General features: G+C 48.0%; 1 protein-coding gene across 3 annotated transcripts in view; it reads left to right on the forward strand.

The window, feature by feature from the left end:
- Positions 1 to 14,115, forward strand: part of LOC147120450 (sodium-driven chloride bicarbonate exchanger-like) — a 424,151-nt gene that overhangs the window by 97,188 nt on the left and 312,848 nt on the right. The window lies entirely within an intron of this gene.

A 14,115-nucleotide genomic window follows, 5' to 3' on the forward strand; every position in this document is an offset into this window, starting at 1 on the left:
TTGGGCGCGGCGCTACTGAATTTTTGGCACGCACAGCGCGACTTAGCACCGGCGCTAAATTTCCGGCGTTAAGCCCCGGCGCAGCGCAAACTCAATTTCTAGGCCAGCATCTTTTCACTTCAGCACCTATCTTTTGAAGGTGTCCTTGAACTAAAGGAATGATTATGAAACAATTTAAGTCTACTTGCTTCTGTGCATCTGATAGTCACGATACAAACTCTTTCACCTTTTTCAAGCGAGGCTGAATGTGTTGAATAATGCAACATATAAATCGGCAGTGATCTTTCCAGCATGTTGCATGGTTTCTTTTTATAAAAGCCTTATCCATTGCCATATTGCATCAGATTAAAATCCTTGACTCGGGTTTGTAAACTGGACTGCCTTTCACTTTGGCCTACACATTCACTTTAGCTTGCCATCATGTCATTAAAGCTTAATACTGCTGACATCTATAGCCTTGTACTGTCATTGTTTTGTGGTCCAGCTGAATCAGTTGTAGCCTGTTCGTATTTTTTTTGTGTTTCATTGCTTGCCATGTGAACTGAAGTTGTACACGTCTCCTGCACTTATTACTGTTTGATGCTTGTCTGTAAGAAGATCATGTATCACAATCTGTAATAAGTGCAGGAGGCATGTACACCTTCAGTTCACATGCCAAGACTTAAAACTCAGCATAAGATGTTGACTAATGTCAATGGAGCAATACTATTTACGCCACTAACAACATCAACCTAACGATGAAAAAGCCAAAATTGATATAACGTATAAAAGGTGGTGGTTTTATATAGATTTTTATATAACATTCAGCACACAATCGGTTTTTCAGATCTTACTACATAATCTACTGCATTGAAAATATACCAAATAGCTGAATGAGCAACAATCCATTTTCCGAGGGAAAGGGATAGAAGAGCAAAAAGCAGTGTTTGCAACCCTGGTCAGCTTGAGAAAATTGCCATAAAAGACAAGGGGGGAAAAATTCGGTACCTTAGTGCCTCCCGTTAGTGCCAGCAGATGGCACTAATGGGGATGCTAGAGCATTATTGCCAGGGCGAGGCAAATCCAATGCTACACGCCAAATCCCGACTCCCCGCAGCACCACCACTAACAGTTATCGCTGAGAGCCTCAACGCCCGGTGGATCCTGATGTTAGTGAGTGTGCAACACTCACTGACCACCCGATCTATGAAATTGATTGTTGCCACCTACCTTAGCGCCTGAAGGAAATAGCGACAGGGAGAGCTGGCATGAAGCAACAGGAAGCCGGCTCCAGGGAGGTTATTTAAAGGGATCATCAGTAATGATCAGCTGTAGGTTAGTAGAGTTTCAGTGCTTTCTTGTCAGTTTCACATAGTGCAACTGTCTCATTCCGTAATTTCAACATTATTTAGTATCAGGAGTGTTGTGGCAACTAAAAAGTAGCTACATTTATCCTTAAAAAAATCAAACTGCTACACTTGGTTACATTAATGAGGGCTGTACTGGCAATTGACCTCACCCTCCAGGAGCTCTGACAGAGGGAGCGAGAAAGACTGGAACATGTGCCCAGAGGGAGAAGGAGGGCCATCAGGGCTCTCAATAGGAGGCCTTACCCTCCGAGGGTATTCCGAGAGCACTTCTCCTACCTCCAATTAAGCCAGGAGCAGTGTATTAGAAGGTTCCGTTTCACCAAGGAGGTGGCCACAGAACTCTGCCACCTTCTGCAACCAGATCTCGAGCCTCAGATCAGGGCAACAACGACTCTCTCAGTGGCAGTCAAGGTCACGGTCGCCCTCAATTTCTTCGCCAGCAGATCCCTTCAGTCAGCAACAGGAGACATAGCTAACATCTCGCAGTTCGCCGTCCATCGCTGAATCTGGGAGGTCACAGAGGCTCTCTACAGTAGGAGAAGGGAATACATTTCCTTCCCCATCACCAGAGAGAAGCAGGACGAGTGTGCATGTGGCTTTGCCAGGATAGAGGGATTCCCCATGGTGCAGGGCAACATTGACTGCACCCACACGGCTTTGCGGGCACCGCATAACAATCCTGAGATCTTCCGTAACCGCAAAGGCTACCATTCACTTAATGTGCAGTTGGTGTGCGACCACAGACAGCGAATCCTCAATGTGAATGTCCGCAATCCTGGCAGCAGCCACAATGCCTTCATCGTGCGCCAGACCCGTGTGTCAGCACTCTCCCACCGCATCCAACTCGCGGCTGGCTGGTCAGAGACAAGGGCTATTCGCTCTCCACCTGGTTCATGACTCCCCTCCGCAACCCAAACACTCCTGCCCAGTACACATATAATGAGAGCCATGCTGCTACCAGGAACATCATCGAGTGGACCATCGGCCTGATGAAGCAACAGTTCCGCTGCCTTGACTGCTTGGGAGGAGCCCTCCACTACTCGGTTGAGCAGGTGTCCTATTTCGTGGTGGTCTGCTGCATGCTGCACAACTTGGCCATCATGCGGGCCCAGCCATTGCCACCAGGTATTGCGGGACCACCTCAGGAGGAGGAAGAGGTCGAAGAGGAGGATGAGGAGGAGGAGGAGGAGGAGGAACAGGAGCGAGGGAGGAGGCAGCCACTCAATCGGCCTTCTGGAAGGGCGGTCTTTGGTTGCCTCATCAGACTGCGGCTTCAATGAATTAAATCCCAGATTCCCGTTGCTCACCACATCCCCATCATTCCATCCCTGTCACAGGCCATACCACAGCGTAAAGCTGAAATCAGACACACCACAAAAGAATCCAAACTAATTGTTTATCAAAATAAATTCATCAAAAATCAGTGAACACATTTTTACAACAAAAATATTAACTATTCACCCTTGTGCAATCCCTTAGTGCCTCTCGTTACTGTGCCTTTGCCTATGCTAGTGCTCCTACAAAGTGTAGGCCCAATAGCTGCAGCATGGCTGGTGGAAGGCTGCTGAGTGTCCATGCAGGAGACTTCAGATGGCGTTGCAGGACGCCCTCAACCAGCTCAGGGCCTGGAAGGCACGACTGTAGGCTGCACCAGCTCAGCATGGGCGGCAGCAGTCTGGGCTGACTGAATGATGGGCAGTGACAAGGGCAATGGCGGAGTGGCAGTAGTGGGAGCAGGAATGTGCATGCCCATCACCCTTCTTCTAAAGGCCTCCCAATCGAGGTCCTCATCTGAATCTTGTGCAGCAGAATATGTGCGCGAACACGGCCCCCGGGGAGCTGGCCCCCCAAGCTACACTTTCCCCCCTGGCCTTGCTGCAGCCCACTCATCCCCGTGCCTCACCTTGTGCAGATCCCACTACTATACTGGCCTCTAAAGAATGCGTAGTGCCCGTATCTGAGCTGCTGCCTGTGGGTGAGACATGCAGTGACACGGTCTGTTCTTCCTCCTCTTCTCCTGCCTCGCTCTCTACGGTACCCTCAGGTACAGGCTGCTCCGGTGCTTGCTGATTATCTGAAAGCATAAAGGCACAAGAGTTGGGTTAAGGTCAGGGGTGGGGGCAGGAAGGGAGAAATGCATGCATACAGCATAATTAACTGGAAAGTGCAAAACGCTTGTGGGGTGAGGGGGAAGTGGGATGTGAGAAGAAGGAGTAGGGATGTCAAGGGGATCAATGTTGTTGGTGGCCACGGCACCCACCACCTGGTGCCCAATAATCTGCGGCACTATTTTCCAGTGCAGACATTGGTTGGGTGTCGGCTTGTCCCCCGCCTGTGCGCTCCTGCTCCCTCCTGTTGTGAGCCATCTTGGCTTGCAAGAGAAAGAAAGTGTGTGAGTGTGTGTGGAGCAATGTGTTTGGGTGATGTGCCTGCCATAGTTGAATAGCTGTCATTGTGTGCAAGGTGTGAGATATGGGTATGACTGTTGGTAGGTAGAGATTGTTGGTGAATGAGTGCTGGAGGTGTGATGCTTTGGGCAGTGCCTGAAGACTGTGGCTCAGATGGTGGTATGTATCATTTGTTGAAGCATTCACTCACCCTGACCACCCGAGTGAGGTCGTTAAATTTCTACCTGCACTGTGTGTGGGTCCTAGGGACCACAGTGCTGCCCGAGATGTGCTGCGCTACCTCCCACTGGCGCGGAAGACTTGCGGCGAGGGCCTCCTGCCACTTGTTTTTGTAGTGCACCGCGCCCCGTCTCTCCACAGTGAACACCAACGCCTCCAATGCTTGATTGCAGAATCTGGGGCGTGGATCTGCCATGAGTACAGCTGCTTCAGTCCTCCGGCTTCTTCTCCTTGACTTGCTGCTGCTTGCTGAGGCAGCTGCACAGTCAACAATGCTGAGAATGAGGTTCTGCAGCATCAATGAACCTCCTCTTTAAGAACTGAAAAAAGCCTGTGGCAGTCATGACTTGCGATCAGACTGCACCTGATATTGGTCCACCCTTTGAGTGTAACGCCAATGAGCTTGGGCTTTAAGACTTGAATTAGCGCTCCAATCATTTCTTTGAACATTGAGCACAAATTTTGCGTGCAGTCTGAAGCATTAGAAACATAGAAACATAGAAACATAGAAACATAGAAGATAGGAGCAGGAGTAGGCCATTCGGCCCTTCGAGCCTGCTCCACCATTCAACGAGATCATGGCTGATCATCCAAACCCTAGCACCTGGTCCCTACACCGACAGCCATCCCACCCAAGCCCTATCCCCGTAACCCCGTAACCCCACATATTTAATCCCCCCTAACACTAAGGGCCAATTTTTATCATGGCCAATCAACCTAACCCGCACATCTTTGGACTGTGGGAGGAAACCGGAGCACCCGGAGGAAACCCACGCAAACACGGGGAGAATGTGCAAAAGCGCCGGCAGCAAGTTCCAGGTCCTCACCATTCGCTGTGTAAACAAGTTTTTCCTCACATCCCCCTGTATCTCTTGCCCAAAACCTTAAATCCGTGTCCCCTAGTCCTTGTACCATCAACTAGTGGGAACAGCCTCTCCTTGTCTAGCCTATCCAAACCCGTCATAATCTTGTACACCTCTATCAAATTACCCCTCAACCTCTTTTGCTCTATTGAAAACAAATCCATGGCAGGTCTGACTAGATGAGAATTAAATTAATTCTCTCTTGAGGAAAGCTTGAACTATTTCTATCCAACTGACTTCCATAGCATATTCCAGGTATTAACAAGCAGCTGGAAACTCTTGAAGTTTATTTTTTTAGCTCTCGTTATTTTCTGGTGAGCACTTACTTGCAGTAAATTTATGAAAGTTATCAACATTCCTTGCCACTTTATTCCTTTGTTGTAATACTATCCACCATGAGAAGACAATATACTTGATGTGCTGATCTTACACTGTAATGGGGATACATTGCAGAGTGCTAAAAATAATCACCTATTGTGACTAAGATAATTAGAGAAGAGTACCAGAATTGAAAGGCATATCAGCAGGATAATGTTTCAAAGCAGCTTCAGAACTTGCTATGTGGGATTTGAATTTAAAGCCCTTGGGTTATTAGACCAGTACCATAACCAATAAGCTATCATACCCAGTGAAATGTACACTTTTCACATAACACTAATGGGAATGGTAACATAGTGGTAATGTCATTGGGTCAGAGGCCTGGCCTAATGATCCAGAGACGTGAGTTCAAATCCCACCATGGCCCCTGGGAAATTTAAATTCAGTTAATTAAATAAATTTGGAATTAAAAAGCTAGTATCAGTAATGGTAACCATGAAACTATCGGATTGTCCTTTAAGAAAGGAAATCTGCTGTCCTTACCTGGTCTGGCCTATATGTAACTCCAGACCCACAGCAATGTGGTTGACTCTGAAATGGCCTAGCAAGCCACTCAGTTGTAAAAAACCATGACGAAACACAATCATAAGAATAAAATTGAACGGACCAACATCGACCTCGGCACCAGCTATGGAAACAGCAACGGCACACCCAGCCCAGTCAACGTCCTCCGATAGTATGCAAAGTCCTCCTCACCAACATCTGGGGAAATGTGCCAAAATTAGGAGAGCTGTCCCACAGACTAGTCAAGCAACAGCCTCACATAGTCATACTCGCAGAATCATACCTTTCAGCCAATGTTCCAAATTCCTCCATCACTATCCCTGGGTATGTCCTGTCCCACCAGCAGGACAGACCCACCAGGGGTGGCGGCACAGTGGTATACAGTCGGGAAGGAGTGGTCCTGGTCCTCAACATTGACTCCAGAGTCTCATGGCTTCAGGTCAAGCATGGGCAAGGAAACCTGCTGATTACCACCTCCCTCAGCTGATGAATCAGTACTCCTTCATGTTGAACATCACTTGGAAGAAGCACTGAGAGTAGCAAGGGCACAGAATGTACTCTGGATGGGGGACTTCAATGTCCATCACCAAGAGTGGCTCGGTAGCGCCATTACTGGCCGAGTCCTGAAGGACATAACTGCCAGTCTGGGCCTGCGACAGGTGGTGAGAGAACCAACACAAGGGAAAAACCTATTGGCCTCGTCCTCACCAATCTACCTGTTGCAGATGCATCTGTCCATGACAGTATTGGTAGCAGTACCTCACATTCAGTCATTGTGGAGACAAAGTCCCGTCTTCACACTGAGGACACCCTCCATCATGTTGTGTGGCACTACCACTGTGCTAAATGGGATAGATTCAGAACAGATCTAGCAGCTCAAAACTGGGCATCCATGAGACGCTGTGGGCCATCAGCAGCAGCAGAGTTGTATTCCAGCACAATCTGTAACCTCATGGCCCGGCATATCCCTCACTCTACCATTACCACCAAGCCAGGGGACCAACCCTGGTTCAATGACGAGTGTAGAAGAGCATGCCAGGAGCAGCACCAGGCGTACCTAAAAATGAGGTGCCAACCTGGGGAAGCTGCAACACAGGATTACATGTGCGCTAAAAAGCGGAAGCAGCATGCTATAGACAGAGCTAAGCGATCCCACAATCAACGGATCAGATCAAAGCTCTGCAGTTCTGTCACATCCAGTCATGAATGGTGGTGGACCATTAAACTACTAACGGGAGAGTGAGGCTCCGTGAATATCCCCATCCTCAATGATGGAGGAGCCCAGCACTTGAGTGCAAATGACAAGGCTGAAGCGTTTGCAACCATCTTCAGCCAGAAGTGCCGAGTGGATGATCCATATCGACCTACTCCTAAGGTCCGCACCACCACAGAAGCCAGTCTTCAGCCAATTCGATTCACTCCACATGATATCAAGAAACGGCTGAGTGCACAGAATACAGCAAAGGCCATGGCCCTGATAACATCCCAGCTATCGTGCTGAAGACTTGTGCTCCAGAACTAGTCACGCCTCTAGCCAAGCTGTTCCAGTACAGCTACAATGCTGGCACCTATCCGACAATGTGGAAAACTGCCCCGGTATGTCCTGTCCACAAAAAGCAGGAAAAGTCCAATCCGGCCAATTACCGCCCCATCAGTCTACCACATTGAGAAGACAAAGGCAAAAGTGAGCGTACGAAACAACATCCTGAATAAGCTCACTAACACAAGATGGGGAACAAGCCCGAAAACATTGCGAACCAGTGCACTTGCTCTTTGTTATTCCACTGCCGAATACGCCTGCCCTGCATGGGAAAGGTCTACTCATGCCAAGAAGATGGATGCCGTTCTGAATGCAAGCTGCCGATTTATCACAGGTTGCTTAAAACCAACAAACACCAACAGCCTATATATCCTGGCGGGTATCGCTCCCTCTGATATAAGAAGAACGGTAGCCAGCAAGAAAGAGCGACTCCGTCAAACATCATATGAGAGACACCCTCTGCATTGTCATACACCTACACCCAGCCACCTAAAGTCAAGAAAGAGCTTCATGAACAGTGTTGTTCCATTACAATCAACCTCATCTGAAGCCCGCATCGCCTTGTGGAAAGACCGGCTCGCCAGTCTTGAACAACCCCCAGCGATGGAAATTTTACTTGGTGAAAGCCTTCCACCAGGAGCTAATTGCAACTGGGCAACCTGGAAGTGCCTTAACAGACTTAGGACCGGTGTAGGTTGCTCAAAGGTGTCACTAAGCAAATGGGGATATTCAACCAGCCCGACAACTTGTGAATGTGGAACTGAGGCACAGACTATGCAACATCTCCTGCAATGCCCATCGTTAGAGGAACCCTGCACTGTTGCAGATCTTGCCGAATTCAACAACAAGGTGCAAAAATGTGTCCAGTTCTGGCTGGGCTATGTATAGACTGTCCGTGGACACGATAAGAAGAAGTCTACTCTAAATCATCAGCAAAATGATGGAAGGTGTCATCGACACTGCTATCAAGTGGCACTTACTCACCAATAACCTACTCACTGATGCCCAATTTAGATTCCGCCAAGACCACTCGGCTCCTGACCTCATTACAGCCTTGGTCCAAACATGGACAAAGGAGCTGAATTCCAGAGGTGAGGTGAGAGTGACTGCCCTTGACATCAAGGCAGCATTTGACCGAGTGTGGCATCAAGGAGCCCTAGTAAAACTGATGTCAATGGGAATCGGGGGGAAAACTCTCCACTGGCTGGAGTCATACCTAGCACAAAGGAAGATGGTTGTGGTGATGGAAGGTCAATCATCACAGCCCCAGGACATTGCTGCAGGAGTTCCTCAGGGCAGTGTCCTATGCCCAACCATCTTCAGCTGCTTCATCAATGACCTTCCCTCCAACATAAGGTCAGAAATGGGGATGTTCGCTGATGACTGCACAGTGTTCAGTGCCATTCACAACTCCTCAGATAATGAAGCAGTCTATGCCCGCATGCAACAAGACCTGTACAACGTTCAGGCTTGGGCTGATAAGTGGCAGGTAACATTTGCACCACAAAAGTTTCAGGCAATGACCATATCCAACAAGCGTGTATCTAACCACCGGCCCTTGACATTCAAAGGCATTACCATTGCTGAATCTCCCACAGTCAACATCCTGGGGGGGTCACCATTGACCAGAAACTTAATTGGACCAGCCACATAAATACTGTGGCAATAAGAGCAGGTCAGAGGCTAGGTATTCTGCAGCGAGTGTCTCACTTCCTGACTCCCCAAAGGCTTTCCACCATCTACAAGGTACAAGTAAAGAGTGTGATAGAATACTCTCCACTTACCTGGATGAGTGCAGCTCCAACAACACTCAAGAAGCTCGACACCATCCAGGACAAAGCAGCCCGCTTGATTGACACTCCATCCACCATATTAAACATTCACTCCCTCCACCACCGGCGTACCGTGGCTACAGCGTGTACCATCTACAAGATGCACTGTAGCAACTGCCAAGGCTTCTTCGACAGCACCTCCCAAACCCGCGACCTCTTCCACCTAGAAGGACAAGGGCAGCAGATGCATGGGAACACCAACACCTCCAAGTTCCCTTCCAAGTCACACACCATCCTGACTTAGAAGTATATCGCCGTTCCTTTATTGTCGCTGGGTCAAAATCCTGGAACTCCCTCCTTAACAGCACTGTGGGAGTACCTTCACCACACGGATTGCAGCGGTTCAAGAAGGCAGCTCACCACCACCTTCTCGAGGGCAATTAGGGATGGGCAATAAATGCTGGCCTTGTCAGCGACACCCACATCCCATAAACAAATTTAAAAAAAATTCATGTTTCTGTCTGGTATCGAACCAGGGACTTTTGGTGTGTTAGGTGAAGATGAAAACCACTGCACCACAGAAATGGGTGCAAACAATAGCTTTCATGGTCATACCCCACAAATGATCAGAATTATTGAATTTTAATTTCACAACTATCTATGATGTGATTCCAGGATGCCAGCTGAGTACATTAATCTCTGCACCACTGTACCCTGGCAAATGTGGGAAAAATGGTTTTCCTTTTGCTTCCGGTTCTGGGCAGCAGCGGAGGCAGTGGCATAAAGGGAGCACTGGAGAAGGCTGAGAACAGTGTGGACCTGGGCAACGTCATCAAATCTGGGAGCAGACTTAGGTTTCCCGCTGCTCATTCTGCCTCCAGGTCCCTCTCACAGCAAAGGCCAGAAGGTTGCCAGTCTGCAGAAGAAGCAAGGCTTCTTGCAGACCTTAAATGACGTCATCGGAGGCGAGTTTCAGACTGAAAAAACTAATTGGGCCATGGATTCCCACACGCTGGAACTCAATTGCCCAATTATGTGAAAATCGCATCATTCTCCCACATCGATTTGGAATCGGTTGGATAACATGAATAGCGGATGACACGACCCCAGCCCGCCCATGACAAAATTGAGCCCAAAATGTGGTAAAATAACGAAGGCCTGTCAAAATAGGATTATAGAGGTCCTTAACTACTATTTAAGGGTCTTAACTGCCTCTCCCGACTGATGGATGCAGGACCGAATCGCACCCATCAAACCCGCCTCCGGTAATATTGCGCGGAGGCGGGTTCCGAACCCTCCCTCAGTTTTTGCCATTTTGCCAACTGTCCCGCCTCCAAACCCGCCTCCTCAGGGCTGGGAAAATCACCCCCATAATGTGGAGAAATGTGAAGTTATCTACATTGGTAGGAAAAATAGAAAAGCAGAGTATTTTTTAAATGGTGAGGGATTGGGAAATGTTGGTGTTCAGAGGGACCTGGGTGTCCTTGTACACGAATCACTGAAAGCTAACATGCAGGTACAGCAAGCAATTAGAAAAGCACATGGTATGTTGGCCTTTATTACAAGAGGATTTGAGTATAAGAGTAAAGATGTCTTACTGCAATTATATAAGACCCTACTGAGACCACACCTGGAGTATTGTGTACAGTTTTGGTCTCCTTACCTTAGGAGGGATATACTTGCCATAGAGGGCGTGCAACGAAGGTTCACCAGACTGATTCCTGGGATGGGGGGATTGTCCTCTGAGGAGAGACTGAGTAGTCTAGGCCTACATTCTCTAGAGTTCAGAAGAATGAGAGGTGATCTCATTGAAACATACAACATTCTCACAGGACTTGACAGGGTAGATGCAGGGAGGATGTTTCCCGTGGCTGGGGAGTCTAGAACCAGGGGTCACAGTCTCAGAATAAGGTGTCAGCCATTTAGGACTGAGATGAGGAGCCATTTTTTCACTCAGAGGGTGGTGACTCTTTGGAATTCTCTACCCCAGAGGGCTGTGGAGGCTCAGTCGTTGAGTATATTTAAGACAGAGATTGATAGATTTTTGGTTATTAAGGGAATCAAGGGCTATGGGGATAGTGCATGAAAGTGGAGTTGAGATAGAAGATCAGCCATGATCTTATTGAATGGCGGAGCAGGCTCGAGGGGCCTAATGGCCTACTCCTGCTCCTATTTCTTATGTTCTTATGTTCTTAAATCATCAGGGGTAAAACCTAGGTAGCCCTGTAAATTTCTGTGAGGCTGTGGCAAAACCACTAAGAGACTCTTACAGTAACTTACATAATTGTCTGTAACCAATGTTATTACCTCTAGCATTAATTGTTTGTAACCAATGTTATTACCTTTCAAGTTGGCTCTGGTTAAACAGAGCTAGATCGACAACATCGCGATCTGACGCGATGACGTCATCACGTGGGTCACGTGACGTCCCCTTCGGCGGGAAACGTGATGACGTCATGACGTCAGAGGTAGAGGGCGGGGCCAGCCAGTCCTCGTGTGGATTGAAAGAGAAAAGACCTGTTTTGAGCTTCTCCTGTAGTTTCTTGTTTTGTAAAGTTCTTAGACAATAAATTCAGTTTGTTAACTTCCAGTGAGTTATAGATTCTTTGTTAGGAGTACAGAGACTCCTACATTGGTGACCCCGATTCCTCGTGATCATTTTTCGCGGTGAACGCCGAACACAGGCCAGTGATGGAGGCCAATGCAGTGGCCTTGAAGCTCCCCCAATTCTGGGAACAACAGGCAGCCTCTTGGTTTGTGCAAGCTGAGGCGCAATTTGAGCTCCGCAACATCGTTCAGGATCAGACCAGATATCTCCACGTGGTCTCCGCCCTCGAGAGCTCGACAGCGTCGAGAATCATCAGCCTGCTGGAGAGTCCTCCGACTGCTGACAAGTATGTTGCCATCAAGACACGATTGCTGCAGGTATTTGGTCTCACCAAAGCGGAGCGCGCTCGCCGTTTACTGGCTCTACCAGGGTTAGGAGACTCCAAACCCTCGGAAATGATGAGTCATATGCTGACTCTCCTGGGGTCCGAGCCCCAGTGCTTTCTGTTTCGCGAACTGTTCCTTACTCAACTTCCTGAGCAAGTACAGGCGTCCCTCGCCCGAGCAGAAACCGCAGACTGCGTCGCGCTCGCCGAAGAGGCGGATAAGATTTACGCGGTCTGGCAACAATACTGCGCCCTCGCGCAACTCCCCGCCATGAAGAGCCCGGCCCCGGCTCCGACAAAGGCGCCTCCGACGACCGGTTTCTGCTACTACCACGCCCGTTTCGGCCCGAAGGCCCGCTGCTGCCGCCCGCCGTGCAGTTTCGTTACCAGACCGTCGAATAGACCGCCGCGAGTCAAGCACGCCGGTCCCGGTACTTCCCCCGCGGCCGCGATGGCGATCGGTGCTTCCGGGAATTTCGGAGTCGGTCCAACAGACTTGTCCGACCTCCTCAGCGATTGACTCTTTTCGTTAAAGACAATTCTGGGGGGCGTATGTGGCAAAACCACTAAGAGACTCTTACAGTAACTTACATAATTGTCTGTAACCAATGTTATTACCTCTAGCATTAATTGTCTGTAACCAATGTTATTACCTTTTAAGTTGGCTCTGGTTAAACAGAGCTAGATCGACAACATCGCGATCTGACGCGATGACGTCATCACGTGGGCCACGTGACGTCCCCTTCGGCGGGAAACGTGATGATGTCATGACATCAGAGGTAGAGGGCGGGGCCAGCCAGTCCTCGTGTGGATTGAAAGAAAAGACCTGTTTTGAGCTTCTCCTGTAGTTTCTTGTTTTGTAAAGTTCTTAGACAATAAATTCAGTTTGTTAACTTCCAGTGAGTTATAGATTCTTTGTTAGGAGTGCAGAGACTCCTACAAGGCGACACATATTTAAGAGAAGTCCAGTGCTGCATGTGGAGTGAATATGTAGTGTGTTCCATAGTGAGGTTGTCCAAGAGGAGTCAGAACCAGGTTGATCTTTGGATGAAGGAATATTGAGGATAAGGCGAATCTGAGCCACTTCCTGTCATAATGAGGAAGAGGCTTGATGAGCACAATTGGGTTCTGAATCCCTGGTGGATTGTAGTACCTCTCTCCAAAACTGTCTCAACTTGGCATTGTCTGTTTCCTCATTTTTATAACTGCCTCACCTTAGGACTGCCTGTTTGCTCACATTTATAACTAAATAGCTGGGGGAGCCCGGCTTTGCCAGGGCTGTTTTGGGCCGGGCGGTTTAAATCGAGTCCCAGGCTTTGGGGCCTCTCTGTGTCCCTCTGTGAATCTGCTGCCGGGCAACATTTTAAATCGAGTCCCAGGCTTTCAGGCCCTGTCTGTCTGTCCCTCTGTGAATCTGGTGCCGGGCAACATTTTAAATCGAGTCCCAGGCTTTTGGGCCCTGTCTCTCTGTCCCTTTGTAAATCTGCTGCCGGGCAACATTGCTACCTTTTAATACCTTGAAAGATGAAAGTGAAAGTACTTATAAAACATTTTTGGTAAATCTTTAAAAAATAACATAAGAGATACTAAACTAAATTGTGCTTACATTTATAACTAGATTGATTCAGCAATGGATTACAATTTCCAACCAATCAGGTTGGCTAAGAAGAAAGCATCTTTGGCAGACATATTCAATTTTCATAAATAGTCAACCCTAAAGAAATGATGCAGCAAATATACAATTATTTTTTGGAATGCCAAGAATAAAGGAGTGGAGTCAAGGAATTCTCCCTTTATCATTGTTTTTAGAAATATCACGGACCACATTCTGGGGTCAGTATTTGATTTCACAAGTGTAGCTGGTCAATTTTTACTGCTAGTTGATTGCATGGCCCCTTTGTTTAAACAAATGCATTCATGTACATCATGTATATCAATATATGTGCATCTGTAAACAATTTTTAGTGGGGGAGGGTCAGTAAATGTTAGTGAAACAGATCCTGGCTGTTAATGGGGTATGTGTGGTATGGAATGAATTGGATTACAGAAGAGAAGACGGATCCTATTCAAGAAAGGGGAGAGGAAAATACAGGCCAGTTAGTCTGACTTTGGTGGTGGGGAGGTTATTGGAAACCATTATCAGGGACAA

The sequence above is a fragment of the Somniosus microcephalus genome, chromosome 4, assembly GCF_052327205.1.
Source record: "Somniosus microcephalus isolate GS21.2 chromosome 4, FLI_Smic_1.0, whole genome shotgun sequence".
In the NCBI taxonomy this organism is placed as follows: Eukaryota; Metazoa; Chordata; class Chondrichthyes; order Squaliformes; family Somniosidae; genus Somniosus; species Somniosus microcephalus.